Below are 17,986 nucleotides of genomic sequence, written 5' to 3'. Positions count from 1 at the left end.
AATAAAATAGTTTTAAAAGTTTAAAGTTCAAAAGCAGACAATTAATTGTTATGATTTTTCTGTAGAACGTAAGCCGCCAAGCGGTCAACTCAAGCCTAGTGGAGATCAGTGCTCAAGCCTCATGGAGGAAGGAACTCCATGTCAAGCCTCAAGGCCACAAAGCGGGAGAGAACAAGAGAACTTCAAAACTGGGAGTGCTCACGTAGCGGTAGCGCGGTGGCGTCGTAGGCTGCTGGAGCTGGAGGACTGCAGTGTAGTTTGTCTTTGTGCTGACTTTTAAATAGGCTCACAAAGACACTGAACATAAGAAGAGGCGTCATGTCGCCTCTTCTTGTGTCCCGTGTTTTCGCTTCGTTTTTAACCGAGTTGGTCGAGTCTCCGCTCGGGCTGAGTAGTGCAGTGCCGCACGTGGTATTATGCCTCGAATATTGCGTGCTACGAGATTGATTTGCCATCTCATGGCTAAGCTGCTCAAGGGACTTCATTAACTGTAACATCAAGTGACCCCTCCAAAACACGGTGACCAGTTTGCTGCAAAATTTTGTTTGCGGCGATACCTCGGCGTGCGATCAAGGTGACACCCTTTGCTTTTGTTGCTCCGAATTAACTTTTTAACGAGCCTTTCGGTCAGTATGTTAATGCTGCGCTCTATTTAAGTGCTCGGCAGGCTTGTTTTGCGGAATCTGTCTGCTGTGAAGCTGCGAAAAGTTGATTCAGCGTTTGCATTTGGTCATGTTCAGTTTTTTTTTTACTCAGAAGCGCGTTTCGTTTGCGTGTGACAAACTTTTACTCTAACACGGGTGATAATAACTTAGGAAAACGAATTATTGATATGAATTAGCGTTCTGAAGTGAGCCCCTTTGTTTACGCCGTGTCCGCGCGTTTTTTTTTTTTTTTTGCTTTGCAGTCGGTCATTTCCTTTTTTTTATGGCTAGTAGGCGGCGTATTTAACGTACACGTTTAACTGCCGCAGAAATCGCTGCACTGATTGTCTTATAAATGAGCAAGCGTCCTGCTCGCGACAGCGTTTATGACCTCACCGTGACGAATTCTTGTCGTGATGTTTATAGTTCGAAATATGGCAGTGAACTGAAGTACCCGGGTTCGAACCCGGCCGCGGCGGACGCAAACGCAAAAGGCATCCGAGTACGGTCTGATGTCAGTGCGCGTTAAGGTCCCCGGGTGGTCGAAATTATTCTGGAGCCTTCCACTGCGGCCGGTTTTTTTTCTGTCATTCTTCTTTCGCTCCCACCCTCTCTTTCCCTCACGGCGCGGTTGAGGTGTCAGCCGAGAAGTGAGGCAGTTATTGCGACTTTCATTTCCTCAAAAAAAGGTTTTTTCAGTACCCTACTCTGTTGGCAGCCAAAAGAATTGCTAGGCTGAAATTCTCCCAGTACTTGCTCCCGATTGGCTGCAAAATAAAAGCATGTGACATTTTGCCATGAGAACTCTGATTTCAGGTATTTTGAATATTCCACATTGCACTACAGTGACGTATGTTCAAGGACAGAAATTGATTTTTGCTTGGATTGCAGCTGATTGCAAGTAGGGACATATCGGGTGAGAGCCAAATAACGCGCAGCCTTACAATAACCGAACCCTCAGGTGTACACATACAGCACTGAAAATAAAAGGCCCTCAGCCGCTCAGCTGCTTCCTTGGACTGCACTAAACTAAGGCACAGACAACGAAGTCTTCTTTTCAGATAAGCTGCCGCTGTGACTCACAAGAGCAGGTGTGGAGTTGGCTTGTGCAAGTTGGCCATCGTGAGAAAATGAATGACTGCTATGTCAAGTTTAGGAGATCTTTCTCTGATAGTGTTTCTTCTGCCTCCCGTGGCTCATAGTTGTTAGCTGCATGGTTGAATTTTTCTTCACTGGGCAGTCTGCATGATGCTGAAAAATTTAAATTTGTCTGCACTAAATGATAGTGAATGTCGAACTGCCATATGTGGCTGACGTTTGTCGCTATTGCGCATCAAGTAGAAGAGTTGATGAGTGTGAAGTCTTCTCCTAAAAGTTTGTTCTGTCAGCACTGGGCAGGACAGATTTGGTGTCTTTTATTGGCATCACATTCCCTTTAGGTGCCTGTTCATGGCACGTAATGCCATGAATACAGCACGGTTAATGTTAGTGGACCACTGGTGCTGAAATGGCGATGCACTGTGGCTCATTTTACGTCACTCTTGGTGCCGTTATAAGGTTCTCACTGACAAACAAGACTAAACAGATACAAGCATGGGCAGCCTAACCATAAATGATGGAGCAACAGCCAATAACTACAGGTGGCGTCGTGCAGCCACGTGAACATGGAACCAAGATAATGAGATGAGCCAAGTTGCTTGTTAGTGGGTTCATGCTGGTGTTTTTCTCACAGTCTGTCTGTTCAAGTTTTTGCAGCTGCCCAGTGGCACCGGTAGTTTTTAGGGCGAAAGCCTTTAATGCCTCATCGTTTTCTACAGAAGGTTGTCAGCAGAGGTGTCATGCTTTTCGGTTGGTCAAAATGGTTATTACGTAAGAATTTGCGGATTCGCAGTAATGAGGTCACCCACGGATGCCAGATGCCCCCTATTGGAGCACACGACAACTAATAAAATAGTTGTCGTCCGCTCCGACAGGGGGCGTAAGGCGTCCATGGGTGACCACATTACATACCTCATTACTGCGAACAGAGCCATGGACACAACCGAACTCATCGAAGCAGAGAGAGAGTCGTGCTAAAGAAGCAGTCAAAGTGTGTAGTTGTAATGTGTAGTCAAAGTGTGTAGTCAAAGAAAGCACTAGTACAGCATCGCAGTCAATGCCAAACAATGCGCCAGGAAAGGCTTCCGTCTTGTAGCACTTCAGAGAGCCAAAGTGCCCTCTGAATTTTTTTTGTCGCGCTACCATATCAGGCAGTGCTGATTATGCTTTGTTTCCAAAATGAGGTTGATGCAGAACTCAGAAGAGCTAAGATTTGGGGTACCATTTCATAGTTCATGTATTGTGCATCTTTGTGTTCTTTTTATCATCTTTGTGCTTTGTTGAAGCTTATGCAGCAGGAAAGGTATTTAATTTATGACAACACTCCTGGAATGCGAATTTTTTTCAAAAATGACGTTCTGCATTGACGTTTTGCATTTCTGTTTGTTTTTATAATCGCAAATATTCGTCTACCTTTCGCAAAAAAAAAAATCCGACCATAGCTAGTGCCATTCAAAAGTTACCAGTTAATTTGTTACTTGCACCATGCTAAATGAAACAGAGAAAAAAGGTGAGCTGTTACACATGCAAAAAAAGACTAGGGAAACGCTCGAGGAGAAGATTCCTATAAGTATGGAGCATTTTACCCCCCTAAGACTTTGCTTTCTTATGTATACAGAAACTTCTCTAACTAGGAGTCGTAATCTTCATTATTATTATTATTATTCATTATTATATCTGTGCTTTTGGAAAGCCAATATTAGTGTACGCTTTCAGCTTTTTTTGCGGTAATTGACTCCAAACTCCTCACAGACATCTTGTACTAGTTCATTGCGCAGCTAATAGGCAGACCTGTATAAATTTCAAATCATGGATGGTGTGCATTAGATTGCGAGTGAGTCATCACTGTTGGCGTTTGAGGCTAGCACTTTTTGAAGGAAGGCATTATAATTAAAAAATTTACAAAATATTTTCCGCAGCTTTATATCCAGACATTTGGAAAGGAATAGTGGGGCCAGGGCTTACTTTGGGAAGGCAGTTTTATGCCCCAGGATGGAAGTTCAGTCAGGCCGGAAGATAAATCTGAGAGCTGTTGGCAGATTAGCACCGGGCACTCACGGCAAAACCACAAACGAGGCATTACAACATGGGCTGGGCATCATTAGAAGCATGGTAAGGTCATAGTAAAGTTTTTTTTTAAATTTTAAAGTTTGGAAAGTTGATTCGGCCATATTTCCAATATGCCCCCGGGGAGAGGCAAAAGGAGGCAGACAAAGCATGCCTCCTGACGAGGCCAACACCTCGACTAACACATCAGCACACAGGTGACTAAACGGCAAATCATACATGCAATATAAAAATTAAAAAATGAATGCCTCAGGAAGTTGGATGATAACAGGTAGACAGCTAAGGTATATAAATGCTTATACAGAAAGAGCGTTGACTTAGAGTGGCGAAAAAGAACTAGGAAACTACCAGGAAAGTATGCAGGACACTGGGACGGAGAAAGAACTTTAAACAACAGGTCGAAAAAGAAGAGGGTAAGAATTGAATTAGTTCAGTAGAAAAAAAGGAGACTTAGACCTTTACAGAAAAGGGCACGGCAGTTCTGCAACTATGCATGCTAACCCGTTTGTCTGCTTGGTGCAGCTGATCGGCGTCCTGCTTCTGTTCTCACCATGGAATGACCCACCCGCCTCGCCAGCCACAACCCGTTTGTCTACTTGGTGCAGGTGAGCAAACGTTATGGGAAATGCATCCGATCTAATAACCCTTGTTCGATTGTGGTGCCGTGTCCTCGGCTTGCGTGTCCATTGCATTACGATTTATGCTGGTATCTTTCGCAACTGGTATTGCTTGCTGGGGACGTAGAGACTAACCCGGGTCTCGACATGTCACATCTTTCTAGGCAGCTACAGCAAATTGCAGGTGACGCAAAGATTATTAAAGAGGATAGGCTCACTTCCATTGACACCAAATTAGAAAGGCTCTCATTTATAGATGATAAGGTTTCCACTTGCATGGAGCAAGTCTCTGCCTTACAGCAAACAGTAGCATCCCTTGAAGAGAAAATTGATGAATTGGAAAACTGCTCAAGAAGAAATAACTTAATCGTGTATGGCGTTCCTGAGGACCGTGAGGAAAATAACAACTCACTTGAAAAAATAGTTAACGAAGAGATATTTAGGGACAAACTAAAAATTGAACAGGTTGCAATAGAAAGAATTCATTGGCTAGAAAAACCAGAAGTTAGCAAATGCAGATCCATAATATTGAAGCTTCTGGATTTTCGAGACGAACCTAGAATTCTATGAAACTGTACCAAACTAAAAACGACTGACTGCTCAATTGGTGAAGGTTTTTCAGCTGGAGGACGTGAAATTGGATAGAAGCTCTGCAAAGCTGGTAACGAAAAAAGAATTCAGGACAGAAAGTGTCTCTGGTTTTTGATAAGTTACGCGTCAACAATGATCTGTACCGACGAGACGGACAGTATTGTTTTGATTTAATCATATACTCGGCCTGCTAACCAAAGTAACGAGACAGATAGCAATGCTTCATCTGAGCCAGGTGTTCGGACTAGAAACGAAAAAAACGACTGAGCTGAAACTCGGTTGCTACCTCCTCGCCACCCAAATCAGTTTCCGATATGACATTTTCCAACATGAACGTTCGTAGCCTAGTCAACAAAACAACTGAGCTTTAATCATTCCTCCTTTCCGTCAGCCCTGACTTCATGGCAATCACGGAAACATGGTTATCAAGCAATATTAAAGATTGCGAGGTAACTCTCCCCAACTATGCGATAGTCCGAAAGGATAGGTTAAATAGGAATAGGATAGGAAAAAATAGGGCGTTACTATCCTGATAAGAAGGGAAATTCCATTCATGGTTCTTCCTGAAGTCATGGAGGTTGAAGCAATCTTTTGTGAACTCCTGTATTCATCGTGACCACACCAGTCTTTATCGGCTCGGTTTATCGCAGCCCATCTTCAAGCATTGATGTACTGCAGTCATTGCATGACTGCAGTCATTGCATGACTGCATGCTTCGGCACTTCCTTGGAGTCAGATGAATCATGATGGGGGATTTCAATCTGCCTGATATTGACTGGAATACTATGCAGTATCATTCTAAACACGCAGATGTACTCTGATATCCTGCTAACGTTTAGTCTGAGTCAGATCACAAATCAACCAACACGTGTACAAGGTAGCAGTTCAGACATACTGGATCTAGTTTTTCTTAATGATCACTTCCCTATGGACAAAGCAAAGTTACAGCTTCTAGATGGTATGTCAGATCACAAAATAACACTCTGCAATATGGTAGAGAGAGGGTGTGGTAGATGGTCCTTGGCGATCACAAAATGAACAAGGGAGGGGAAAACCTCAGGTTGCTTGAGCCAACGTTTCGACAAGGGGACTTGTCTTCGTCTGGGCAAAGCGTTCATCATTGGCAGGGATTAAATAGGGCCTTCGCTCCGAGGAGGAAGGCCCCGGGGGTGGGGAAGGAAAGTGGTGTGAGAGGGGATGCGTGTCAGGAAGGGGAGGGAGGTGAACCTTGATTCGTTAAGCTGCAATAGTGGAAAAACTTATATCCCGAGGGTGTGTAATGAACAAAGGCTTTGAAGGGGCTGCGACGGGGGGTTGGCGCTGGATGGACCTGAAAAACTCAGATAAGGTGATTAGTCAGCGTGGTACAGGGAAATGAGAACAAGGCAAACAAAATAGGCTGGTACTGGAAGGAGAAGGAAAGGGGGGACATTTCCAAGGAAGGACAAGGCAAGGGGGGGGGGGGGGGGGGGGAGAATGGCTCCAGTTCAGAGAAAGCCAAAAGGTGGGAGCAGAGGGGCTAACAGGAATGTCATGGTTTCCGAGAACTGATAGTAGGGGTTTTGGAGAAAAAAAAAAAGTGAACAAAGGGAGAGGGTGAGAAGGCCGGAAATGTGGTGGAAGATATGACGTGGGAAGGGTGCAAAGAGCGATAGTATACTCAGAAGTATTTGTATTTGGGCGTGTTGGTTCATAACTTTTCAGGAGGACACAGGGGCGCAACAAAAGACACGGACATAGAAGCAGACAGGGACAAGGGCTTGTCCCTGTCTACTTCCACGCCCGCGCCCCCCATCGCGCCCCTGTGTCCTCCTGAAAAGATAATATACTTATGCGAGGTTCTAGGAAATGGTCTGACCACGTGCAAGACATTTGTTAATTTAAAATGATGCTAACCCTTAAATGTACCTGAGAGATTCCAGGTTTCCTCTGGACATGTTAATCCCTGTTGGTTGCAGTGTTTTAAATTTGTGGTTTAGGAATGCTTCTCTGTATTTTCTGTCCCTAGTCGATTTGAAGCCTGACTGAAGAATGGACAATTTGAGTTCGTCGAATTTGTGATGGCGTTGATTAAAATGGGTCGACACTGCCTTCTGTTCATTCCGTGTTGTGTCAGCCCGGTGCCCGTTTAATCTGGCACTCATTGTTTGCCCGGTTTCTCCGATATATTGTTTCTGGCAGAAGGAGCACTGGAGCATGTAGATAATATTGGACGATGTGCAGTCAAAACTGGTCTTTATATCGAAACTGAAATCGCTTGCCGTACTTTTAACCGTAGTGTCCCTTTGTAAATGTTTGCATGTCTTGCATCTAGGTCGAGAGCATGAAGTTACTGTCGGTGGTGGTTTCTTACCGAGCCTAGCATGCACCAGGATGTCCTTCAGGTTTGTGTTGCGTCTGTATGTTACCCTTGGTGCGTCGGGAAATATTTTCTTGAGACGGTCGTAACCAGTTAAAATGGGGTGGTATTTCCGCAGGATATTGTTTATGTTTGGAAGCACGTTTGAGTATTTCGTTATAAGTGCGGGAGGTCGTTGACTGTTAGCTTTTGTTAGTTTTTTAAGAACTACATCTCGTTTCAAAGTGGTTGCTCGTTGGAACGCATTATTAAGGGTCGTCTGTGGATGATTTCTGGTGATTAGTGTGTTTTTTAGCGAATGGAGGTGTTTCAGGTAGTCATCGTCGTCGCTACATATTCTTCTTAGTCTCGTTGCCTGTCCTACTAATATACCTTGTTTGCAGTGTCTTGGATGATGGCTAGTGAAATCTAAGTATTGTTGTCGGTCAGTAGGCTTCCTGTAAAGTGTGGTTTTGAGCTTGCTATTTTCTAAATGGAGAGTGGTGTCAAGGAAATGGACGCGTTTTCGAGGAGTTGAAGGTGAATTTAATGCTGGAGTGGCATGAATTGAAATGTGTCACGAATGCCTTCAGGGTCTCAGCCCCATGCTCCCATATCATGAAAATGTCGTCTAAGTAACGCAGGTATATAAGTGGTTTTTTTAGAAATGAATTTAGAAGTTTAGATTCTAGTAGCCCCATAAAAATGTTCGCGTAGGTGGGTGCGAAGGGAGTGCCCATGCTTGTTCCAAATACTTGAAGGTAGTAAGAAGAATCGAATTCAAAGTAGTTGAGTGTTAGTACCAATTCAAGTAGCGTGAGGTACACTTCAGTTTCGTGCGGGTGAGGACTTTGAGTTAGAATTTTGGAGAGTGCGTCAATACCTTCGTTTATGGGAATATTTGTGTACAAAGCGGCGATGTCAAGTGTGACAAGTATGCTATCTGCCGGGATAATGGAAGCGTCATTCAGAGACTCTATTATGTGGAGAAAGTGCGGTGTATCCTCGGCAAAGGAAGGGAGGTGGGTGGGAATATCTGCAAGATAGTTGTTCAGGAAAATTGATAAGTTCTCTGTGGGCGTGTTATTGTTTGAAACGATAGGTCTGCCGGGGATATCTGCGGTAAACAAGTCTTCTGCGGAAACCTTGTGGATTTTGGGAAGTAGGTAAAAGCGTCCTGCCTGTTTGTTTAGCGGATTTAAGAAGTGGTAGTCGGACTGCATGATTAGTTCCCTTGATAATAAGTTTGCCAGTTTGTTCAGAATCAATTTGCAGAACTCTGAAGTGGGATCTGAATCTAATTTTCTATAATGACAAGGGTTGTTGAGTTGCCTAAAAGCTTCTTTTTTGTATTTTTCGGCCGGCAGGATAACTATGCTACCTCCTTTGTCTGCAGGCTTAATGACTATATCGGTTCTAGAAGCTAAGTGGTTCAGAGTAGCCTGTTCCGTTGGGGTGACGTTTCTGCGTTTTCGAGCTTGCTTTGTTTGGTCTATAATTTCTTTTGAGACAGATTTAATGTACAAGTCTAATTCAAGACTCTGCTGCGCTTCCGGCGTCCACGTGCTTTCGGCTTTGAGAGGGATGGGATTAAGGCTGGTTACTTCAGTAGGGTGAGCACGTGTTGACCACGTGTTACAGGAAAGAGCTAGGTTAGTAATCGGGGTGTTCGTTTTTTTGGCAAAGAATTCCTTAATTCGCAATCTTCGCGCAAATTCTGTGAGATCTCTGTGAAGTTCATACTCGTTAAAATTATTGTTAGTTGGACAAAATGTAAGGCCATGCTTCAGAATCCGTTTGTCGCTATCACTTAGGGATTTGGAAATATCGACAATGTTGCTGTCAATGTCCTACGGCGGAAAAGGCGTATCTTTTGTCTGTATCCAAATTGGCGGGCGGTTGTTAAACTGTCCAGATGTATTCGTATCTAGCGGAAATTTATCTCTAATTTATTCACGCTGTTGTTTATCGTGCAGCTTGCGTTCCTTTCTGGCTACAAAATCTGCTAGTGCCTGGCTTTCGTCCGAATTTAGTTCTATCTTACTAAGTTGATCATCGAGGGAATTTAACTGCTCTTGACAAAGTTCTTTTCAAAATAGCTATGAATGAAAGGGATGCGTCATTTGAAACCTTTTCCCATCGAGCGAGGAGTTCAGGCCTGAGCGCACCGAGGGAGCACCTAACATTAACTTGAAGTCCTTTGGGTATTGTCCTGTGCTGCGAGTAGGATTTGTAAGTGTGTAGGTGGAATTGGTAGTTAGTTTGTTTAGTGGCTAGTTTTCTGGCGACCAGGAAAATTCGTCTTTTGGGTTCGGGGTGATTGGTGTTGCCAGATGTAAGTCATCTGCGCTTGCGCCGAGTGGACCTCTTGACGGGTGTTGTGTGTTTAGGGGACTTCTGTTTGGGGGTGGTATCGGTGTCGAGGTCCGCGTCGGTGACAATCTGGGTGCTAATGTGCGTTACTAATCGCCTAGGTGTCTGTGTGAAGTGATGGCTTTGTTGTTTAGTGGCTACTTCCGGTGGGATTCCTACGTGCTGTTCCGCTGGTGTGGGATCCACGGTTTCCGTCTGTGTGCCAGTGTCGCGAGTCTCTGGAGTGAACTGTGTGGAGGTGTCCTGGGTCCTAGCGGGGGGAGGCTGTGTTCGTTCCCGGGTGTTGTCGCTTTTGTGGGTGGTCTGTTGTTGAGTCCAGGGGTGGAAGTGCTGCGCCAATTGCGCCGTGCTGTGCCAATTTGATCTCCTGCGCCAAGCTGCGCCTAAACGGCAATTTATGCCCATTGCAAGTATACAGAGCCAAATTTAGCTGAGTGTTATTGTCGGCTGGGCAACACTGGGCGCTCGCTACGAAACGGACGCAACCGCATTCGCATCGACAGTTTCGTTAGCTTGTGCTTGTCGGCGCGGCTGTCACAAATGGCTTGTACAAGCATGAGCAAAAATAAGTACTTTTAACTCTTTCCTTACCACGGGAAAAACGACCATTTTTCACATGTCTCAGACAAAATTTTTTTTTAGAAAAGGTGTGATAGATAAAATTATATAAAATGCATAACAATAATTCAGATAGAATGCGCTTTATAATGAAATTTATTTGAACACATATTCTGCTTGAAATGCTGTGAAAAAAAATCAGTAAACACAACAAAAAGTAAAAAAGAAAAGTTTTGTGTTTATATGACAATAACTTTCCAAACACTTGTACTAAAAAAATTCTAGAAACTACAAAGCAATTCAAATTCTTTCTAAAACATGGCATTAAAGTTTGAAAATTTTAACTTGAACAGTTTTCGAGCTAGAATTTTTTTCTTCATGCCTCTTGAAAAGGCTCGTTTGAGAGTGCCCTTTATATGATTTTTACAGTCCAACAAAAAAAAATTGGAAGTGTAATGTTATGCGCCAAACGAAAGCTTGGTAAGCGTGGTTTAAAAAATACAAATCAAAACTTATTTAATTTTCGTCAAAAATTAAAAAAAAATATAAAACACAACAAGTATAGGTGTGATATTGCGATATATACTATGCGATAAGTATAGCTGCGATGTAGCTGCAGAATCGAAATCCGACGTTACAACATCTTCGTCCGAGTCACTGCTGCTCGGAGGATCTTGAAAATCAGCTGCAGAGGCTGGAGAATCACGTGCAGCGGGACTCTTCCGAGCGCGCGAAGCGCCCGACCTCGATGCGACGCCATCCTCACCGCGTATTATGTCGCAATAAGCCTATGCTCCAAGGGCACTTCAAAAATGCACGACTGGTGGGGAAATTACGAACTAGGCCGAAAATGGAACTAACCGTCTGAACAACAAACCAGATGCGCCCGCACAAGCGGACAGGAAAAAGAAAGCGAAACTATCAGGCCAACGTTCCGGGATCGGTTTGCGCAGTTACAGCGTCTGAACCAAAATCCGACAATGCAACATCGTCACCAGAGACTCTACTACTCGTATCATAGATAATAATTGCAGTCAACGCAGTAGAATTGCGCGCAGCAAGGTTTTTCCGAGCGCGCGCCGTCTGCGCGCCCGACGCCATGCACGGAGCGCCCGCGCCGTACCCTCCGCTTCAAGGGCGTTTCAAAAATTCGCGCGTCGTGGGAAAATTGCTCTCTACGCATAAACCGAAACTGTAGTCTCTGGAGAACAACTTAGATGGCGCCACATCACCGTAACGGCTACAATGAGGAGCTTCGGTTCGCACAAACAGACCGGAACGAGGAATCTGAACGCACAGGCGAGCGTTCTGGGCTCTCGTTGCCCCAGTTTGGGCTTCGAAACAATATCTGACGATACAGCATCATCGTCAGGGTTCGTGCTAATCGATACATCAAAAATATGTGGTGCAAACGCAGCGGAATTGAGTGGAACGGGGTTTTTTCGAGCGAGCGCCATTCCCGATGATGACGGCTTGTTCGGAGTGCCCGACGCCGCACACCCAACTTCAAGCGCGTCTCAAAAATTGCCGCTTTTTGGCAAAAATATAAACTAAACAGGAAGTTGGAGTTTAATGTGTGAACAACAAACCGAATGACTCAGCAAGTCCGTAGCGGCCGCGGTCGCGCTGCCGTAGCGCTTCGAATTTTTCGATCACCAGTGATCGAAGCACAGTGGCGTGGTAACGAAAGAGTTAACTATTATCTGGTAATATAACTTCATCGCGGCCGGTATTGTGAACTTACCTCAATAGCAAGCTGTATTGATTGTGCAGAAAACGAGATACCAGGTTCACTCGCATATTTTGTGCACTTTTTTCAGTAATTAAGGGCTCTAAAAAGAGATGTGGAGATTTCGTGAACACGTCCTTAAAAAAACTTCATGAACGTCATAATGCACATATATGTCCTACATTGTCGCGCATACGTCGACTCCCACTCGCACCTCTTGCTGGTCAAAAAAAAAATTCCATATACAGGTCGACGCAACCCCCGTCACCGCGCGATGGTATGACGCCGCGTGCTCAGCTCTAAGCAATAAACGCGCAGCGATACAATCGCAGAGTCAGTGAAGATAAACGGCGCTAAAACTGCGTCTTCGCGATAGGCCCGGCTGACTAGCGGCAAACCGAACCGCCAGCGGTTCGGTTGTTTAGAATTTTGGACACCTTGTCCTGGAAAGCAACCGCCGGCGCGAGTGGGCCGGGTAAACGGCGCGCGAATACAATTTCGTTTACCGGAGCAAATTTAACAAACGAATTACGAACTGCTTACACGTGGAGCTGCGAGGGAATGGGCAGCGGGCTTTCTACCTGTCGTGCTCGCACCTCGCACGCAGCAGTTATGAAATTGCTTTGACTTGGCCTGGCCAGTTACGTGGTTACGTCTTCACAGTGGTAGAGTGTACTGGCTAACAGTGGTGCGGCCGGCGTCCCCTCGCTGCTCGCACCTTTCACAGCCATACACGGCAACGCGTTCGCGCCATTCTTCCACAGCCTGCCTTGCGTGCACCCGTGTGTACGCTGGTGCATTTTTTTTTTCATATATGTTTGGGTAATAAATTGTGGGTGCGCAATTAAGCGAGGGCGCAAGTTATGCGAGTAAATAGGATAAGTTAGCCCCCTCGTTGGTTTGGCTGTGCAATTCTCCTAATTTTAAAATCCATCGGTTGGCGGGTATTGATTCATTTTGTTTTTGGTTCTGACATAGTATATTCGAGATTCTGCTGCACTGTTTTGACGGTTTGGTTGTGGCTATTAAAAAGTTATGCAGAATGAACGAAGCAAGTCCTGTCGCTTGAATTCTCAGCGCATTGTTTGTGACAGAATCAGGCGAACAGTGCAGGTCTTTTTTCCTTATAGCTCTCACTGGCATGATACAATTAAGTGGATTGAGTGGCACAAATTTTGGTATCAAACCTATTTGTACACTTGTTTCTGTGGTGAGCGAGCTGACACTTGTTGCTGGTTTTGTTTTTAAGGTTTAACGGCAATATCTTTGTATTCTATATGGCAGTAGCTAGTTCTAGTCCACTATGCTTCTAGTCATTATATTTACTGCAAGCCAATTGCCATCTGTGATCCATTTTTCACTTGTTTTCTCTGATACATCCAGTAGTAAACCAGTCTGAAACAGTTTACCGTAATTGTCTTGGCTAATGCTTTACCACTAGTGTCATAGTCACATATGTGGTGTTTTTGGAGTGAAGTGCTCTGGGTTTGTTTAATACAAATAAAACTATCCCCATTATGTTTTGTTTTTCTGAAATGAAATTATTAATAGCCAATGTACTGCAACTAGCGTCCACATGTCTTTTTTTTTTATGAACCGTAGCAAATATCTGCAGACCAATTGCTGTCCTTTTAATTAATTTGGGCCTGTGGGATCCGTGATCATTTTCTATGGAGTTTTTGGACTAGTTGCAAACAATATTGCTCTCAGTTGCATTTAAATGTCGCCAGTCTGCTCCAAAAGTGCTCCGAAATAGCCTAAAAAGTGCTCCAAAATAGGGATTTTGCTGCTCCCGTGCCTGCTCCAAAAAGCAGGAGCCTGCTTCCACCCCTGTTGAGTGTTGGCCAGAGTGGGAGAGGGAGCATGAGTGGGCTGTAGCGTCCGCTTAAATGTATTTCCCAGCCGGCACATTATGTTGTCTGCCATTACTTGGACGCCAAAAAAATTAGGCTGAAGTCCATCTCTGGCCAGGAGTGCCTCAGGGTCATGATGGATCTGAGCGTGGTGGATGATATCAACGTCTTTTTGGTAATGTTCCATGTCCAGAAAAACATTGTTGAGCTTAAACGAGTCCTGTGCGTGAGCTGCGAGTTGGCGGGATTGTGGCATGTGTCTGTGGTGCAAGTTGACTACCTGTTGTGTCCCCTTATTGCTTTTGTGTGTGTGCGCCCCCTCCTAACGACCACTCGCATTCCCCTCCTAACGACAGTTCGCATCCTCCTCCTAACGACCACTCGCATTCCCCTCCTAACGACCGCTTGCCCCTCGTCGCACGCTGTCGCCAGATGCCCCCCCACGGTGCGCCCCCGCACCCTCCTCCTGTTCTGGGAAGCCACTCCCTCCCGTGGACGCTTCTCAACTCCCTCCTTTCTTCGGGCGGCCAGTTCGGCTCCTGCCTCGGTCGACGCTGGTCGCACCCTCATCGGCTTTAAATAAACGAAGTCTAAAAGTACCGTGTGCGTCTTTCGCTGCATTCAACACAGCGACCGGACACGACAGTGGCGACGAGAAAGTGGATTCGACCCGCGCTACGCAACGCTATTGACAAGCCATGGCTACGCGAGGGTTTCCCAATCAGATACCAGAGTTCAACGGCTCATCGTGGTCATCGTGGGTTGGACGCCTTCAGTTCTACTTTGAAGCTAACAACATCACAGACCCAGCCTTGAAGAGGGCCAACCTGCTGACGCTGTGCGGGGAGCAGACCTACGATACTGTCTGCGCCCTTATTCAGCCAAGCACACCAGCGGCAGTGTCTTACGACGACATCGTAAAAGCGCTGCAAAAGCACTACGACCCAAGGCCATCCGAGGTCTACAGCCGGGCTCGCTTCCAACGACGAGATCAACTGGGAGGAGAAACTGTGAGCGCCTACGTAGCCGCGCTCAAGAAGCTCGCTGCCGACTGCAATTTTGGAACGCTGTCGACAACAGCTACCGGGCAGGAGGGAGACGCAGCTTCTTCTGCTAACACCACCATGCTTCCCTTGGACGTGATGTTACGCGACAGATTTGTGTGCGGACTGAGTGACGAGTCACTGCAGCAGCGCCTGTTCGCTGAGAAGGACCTCACATTCAGCAAAGCTTACGACATCGCCGTTCGAGCGGAGAGCGCCGGTCACCAGCAGAGAGGGATTCGCCGGAACACCGAGCCGGTACACCAGACAAGCAACCAGGTGCGCAAGCCTTCTGTTGTTGTAAAATCGGTCAAAAAGGCACAACGCTGCTGGCGGTGTGACGACCAACACAACCCCCAGGGATGTCGATTCCAGTCAGCCACGTGTAATTTTTGCCACAAGCGAGGGCATATCGAAAGAGCATGCATTACGAAACGGAGACTTGCCAAGATAAAGTCACCTTCCCAGCCTAATCACAGCGTCAACGCCTCAGAGAATACGCCGCTATCTGATCTCCATAGAGCAACATCAGCAACACCATCTGTGTTGTACGACCTGAACACCATGAATCTCGGCACGCGACCGAAGATTTTTACAGAAGTAAGCGTACATCACCAGCTGATTAAGTTCGAGGTGGACTCCGGCGCAGCCTGTACTCTGATCAGTGAGGACACGTTCCGAACTTCATGGCCATCTGACGCACCCGCCCTGCAACAAGACGACACGCACCTGCGAACGTGGTCAGGACAGAATCTGCCACTATTGGGCTCTGCCAACGTGCAGGTTAACTACAACGGCCAGACCCATACGCTACCTCTGCTTGTTGTGAAGGGCACAGGATCAAGCCTTCTAGGGAGAAATTGGTTTTCTCCACTAGGCGTGATGATATGCGGCATACACCAGACGCCGAGCCAGAACATGGTTGGTAAACATCAAAACGCCGATGCGCTAAGCCGTCTGCCACTAGACGCAACTGTTGACGAACCATTTCCACCAGGAGACGTTCTGATGTTCGAAGCACTGCCAGAACCTCCGCTTACAGCAGGCACAGTTGCAGCATCTACGCAGAAGTGCGCAGCTCTCCGGCTAGTTTACACAGCTGTTCAACAAGGCAACGTGCATAAACTCAAAGGGGACAACTTCGACGCTTACCGCAGGCGAGCTACAGAGTTGAGCACCCATCGCGGCTGCATCATATTTGGGTCCCGAGTTGTGATGCCGAGAGAACTACGCGCACAAGCTATGTCTCTCATCCACGCCGGACATCGGGGCATCGTTGCAATGAAAAAGTGTGCCAGAAGCTACATGTGGTGGCCTGGCATTGACAACGACATCGAAACAGTGGTGCGAGAATGCAAGCCTTGCCAGAGCAGCCGGAGCGCCCCGCCGAAAGCTCCTGTCCCAGAATGGGAAAAGCCAGACACACCATGGCACACACTGCACATTGATTTTGCAGGACCAATTGAGGGCTGCACTTTCCTTGTGGTCGTAGATGCCTACACAAAGTGGCTTGAGATAAGGCAAATGGGACAGACGACTTCGGCAGCAGTCATTGACAACCTCCGATCACTATTTGCAACGTTCGGCCTGCCGCGCAAGGTAGTGTCGGACAACGGAACACCGTTTGTGTCTGCGGAGATCCTCAAGTTTTATCGCGACAACGGGATCTCATCAGTTACATCGGCCCCCTACCACCCAGCGACAAACGGACAAGCCGAGCGCTACGTAGCCGAGCTAAAACGCGCCCTTGAAAGAGATCAGACAGGCTCGCTGCAGCGCCGCCTTGCGCGCTTTCTCTTCAAGCAGCACACGACGGTTCAGAGCACAACAGGCGAGACCCCCTCGAAAATGATGTTCGAGCGTGAAATGCGAACCCAGCTCACAGCCATCCTCCCCGAGCCAAAGGCAGAGACGTTCCGGGAAGAAAAAGCAATTCCGCGCTGCGGCACGCTTAATGAGGGGCAGCGCGTCCTCGCCCGACAGTTTCTGAAAAAGCCACGCTGGGAGGAAGCTACAATTGTCAGACGCATAGGCCTGCGCTCTTGGCTCGTCAACATACATGGCACAGTAGCACGCCGACATCTCAACCAGCTGCGTAGATTTACGACGCCGTCTGAGAGCTGTCCGCCAGCGGAGAGAACACGTGCACCATTTTCCCACATAGCCTGGCACCTCTTCCCGGAAGAAGAGACTTCGCCCAGGACAGACCTAGGAGACACAGCGAACAACAGCCAGCCTACAAGTGTTTCTCCCCCGAGCGCACAAAGCCAGCGCGCCTCCACGCGTGAGCGCCGACCCCCTGCACGATACCAGGCAACTTTCTAAGGGGGAAGGAAGTGTTGTGTCCCCTTATTGCTTTTGTGTGTGTGCGCCCCCTCCTAACGACCACTCGCATTCCCCTCCTAACGACAGTTCGCATCCTCCTCCTAACGACCACTCGCATTCCCCTCCTAACGACCGCTTGCCCCTCGTCGCACGCTGTCGCCAGATGCCCCCCCACGGTGCGCCCCCGCACCCTCCTCCTGTTCTGGGAAGCCACTCCCTCCCGTGGACGCTTCTCCACTCCCTCCTTTCTTCGGGCGGCCAGTTCGGCTCCTGCCTCGGTCGACGCTGGTCGCACCCTCATCGGCTTTAAATAAACGAAGTCTAAAAGTACCGTGTGCGTCTTTCGCTGCATTCAACACAGCGACCGGACACGACACTACCCTAGGAAGCACGGTTGTCAGGTGCAGTTTCGTGTTTGGTCTGTTGGCATGGACCTCGTGTACTAGTGTATTCATGGCCTCAATGGTCTGTTCCGCACTGCTGTATTTCAGGTCATTAGTCCCGCAGTGAATGACGAAGTGCGTGATGTTCTGTGGTGCTGCGGCTATCAGTTTCCTTATGTCACTGGTTTTGGCGCCGCTCTGAAACCTAATGTATGGTGCATGTTCTCCGGGAGGAAAGTGATTGTGGATGTGCTTGTATTGACTATCACCTATCAACGCTACATGTGCCAATGAAAGAAGGGGGAGAGGCTTACCTTGTTCCGTCATCTTCACTTCAGACTGGAGTCCATGGTAGAGAGAGGGTGTG

At 47.0% G+C, this 17,986-nt stretch overlaps 1 protein-coding gene across 1 annotated transcript in view; it reads left to right on the top strand.

The window, feature by feature from the left end:
• The first annotated feature begins 142 nt into the window (after nt 1–142).
• Nucleotides 143–17,986, top strand: part of LOC149370054 (uncharacterized) — a 115,426-nt gene continuing 97,582 nt past the window's right edge. The window contains exons 1-2 of the mRNA XM_089559775.1: nt 143–253; nt 4,332–4,414. The gene's annotated coding sequence lies outside the window, so the exon portion shown is untranslated. The remainder of the gene's footprint in view (nt 254–4,331; nt 4,415–17,986) is intronic.

This window comes from Amblyomma mixtum, chromosome 1 (assembly GCF_055824585.1).
Source record: "Amblyomma mixtum isolate Tamu chromosome 1, ASM5582458v1, whole genome shotgun sequence".
In the NCBI taxonomy this organism is placed as follows: domain Eukaryota; kingdom Metazoa; phylum Arthropoda; class Arachnida; order Ixodida; family Ixodidae; genus Amblyomma; species Amblyomma mixtum.
Note: the sequence above shows the minus strand (reverse complement) of the source record. Positions and strands in the feature narration are given on the sequence as shown.